Source organism: Saimiri boliviensis, chromosome 4 (assembly GCF_048565385.1).
Source record: "Saimiri boliviensis isolate mSaiBol1 chromosome 4, mSaiBol1.pri, whole genome shotgun sequence".
NCBI lineage: Eukaryota > Metazoa > Chordata > Mammalia > Primates > Cebidae > Saimiri > Saimiri boliviensis.
In genome coordinates, this window is record NC_133452.1 from 101,534,767 (window position 1) to 101,536,663 (window position 1,897).

The window sequence follows — 1,897 nt, forward strand, 5'->3', positions numbered from 1 at the left end:
CCCCATCTCTACTAAAAAATACAAAAAATTAACTGGGCATGGCAGTGTACACCTGTAGTCCCAGCTATCTGGGAGGCTGAGGCAGGAGAATGGCTTGAACTCAGGAGACAGAAGTTGCAGTGAGCCGAGATCCCACCATTGCACTGCAGCCTGGGTGGCAGAGTAAGACTCTTGTCTGCAGGGAAAAAAAAAAAAAAAAAAAAAAGAGGGAGAGAATTTTGACCAGCAGGCTTGGAATATTAGCACCCCATCAGATGGGCAAAGCCAGCCTGGCGCGGTGGCTTATGCCAGTAATCCCAGCACTTTGGGAGGATGAGGCAGGTGGATCACCTGAGGTCAGGAGTTTGAGACCAACTTGACTAACATGGTGAAACCCCATCTCTACTAAAAATACAAAAAATTAGCTGGGTGTAGTGGCGGGCACCTGTAATCCCAGATACTTGGGAGGCTCAGGCAGGAGAATCACTTGAACCTGGGAAGCAGAGGTTGCAGTGAGCTGAGATCATGCCATTGCACTCCAGCCTGGGTGACAGAGCAAGACTCTGTTTTTTTTTTTTTGAGACGGAGTTTCGCTCTTGTTACCCAGGCTGGAGTGCAATGGCGCGATCTCGGCTCGCCACAACCTCCGCCTCCTGGGTTCAGGCAATTCTCCTGCCTCAGCCTCCTGAGTAGCTGGGATTACAGGCACGCGCCACCATGCCCAGCTAATGTTTTGTATTTTTAGTAGAGACGGGGTTTCACCATGTTGACCAGGATGGTCTCAATCTCTTGACCCCGTGATCCACCCGCCTTGGCCTCCCAAAGTGCTGGGATTACAGGCTTGAGCCACCGCGCCTGACCCGCAAGACTCTGTCTTAAAAAAAAGATGGGCAAGGCCATCCTTCTGTGAAGATGGCTGAGTCTGGCTGTAAAGCTTGATCTCCTTAAAGTTTTCAAGTCATCTGACCATTCCTTGCAAGGAATCTGAGCTTCCCCAAACAATATTCCTGTTATCACTTGGCGCAAAGATTCAGGTCCACATAACGTTAGAATATGTTTTTCTTCCTCTGTAGAAAGAGGAAACAAAGATTTCAGTTGGGCTGAGTTTTCCAGTTTTAGGTGAAAGTGTAGGATGAGTGGTTAAGACTTTTTTTTGTGGTTGACATTTTTTTTTCTACTCATAAACTAAACAATTGGCATTCTTATTTTATGTACTAATCAAAGAAAACCAGACAAAAATCAGACAAAATTAGGCGAGGGCCCAATTCTTGGCCTCCGGAAAATAAATTAGCCAATGTGCTTCCTCTCTGGGCTAGGACCTAGTTCACGGCGACATGGCCAAACATACCAAGAAAGTCGGGATCGCAGGTAAATACGGGACCCACTGTGGGGCCTCCCTCTGGAAAATGGTGAGGAAAATGGAAATCAGCCAGCACCCGAAGTACACTTGCTGTTTCTGTGGCAAAACCAAGATGAAGAGACGAGCTGTGAGGATCTGGCGCTGCAGTTCCCGTATGAGGACAGTGGCTGGCGGTGCCTGGACGTACAATACATTTCTGCTGTTGCGGTAAAGTCCACCATCAGAAGACTGAAGGAATTCAAAGACCAATAGTAGATGTCTCTTTGAGATATCACTGGCCTATAGTAAATGGGTTAATTTCTCTAACAAAAATAAATAAATCAGCCAATGTGATAAATGCCACTTTTGACAGCCCTGTCCTGAGACAGTGCAGACAGCCAGCAAGCCTTTTTCCAACCATTTCTCATCCATCTTTGAATTTCTTTCTTTTTTTTTTTTTTTTTTTTTGATTTTTTTTTTTTTGTTACCCAGGCTGGAACGCAATGGCGCGATCTTGGCTCACCGCAACCTCCGCCTCCTGGGTTCAGGCAATTCTCCTGCCTCAGCCTCCTGAGTAGC

At 46.8% G+C, this 1,897-nt stretch overlaps 1 pseudogene; it reads left to right on the plus strand.

The window, feature by feature from the left end:
* Positions 1–1,291: 1,291 nt before the first annotated feature.
* On the plus strand, positions 1,292–1,591 carry LOC101046790 (large ribosomal subunit protein eL43-like; annotated as a pseudogene).
* The last annotated feature ends 306 nt before the right edge of the window (positions 1,592–1,897 follow it).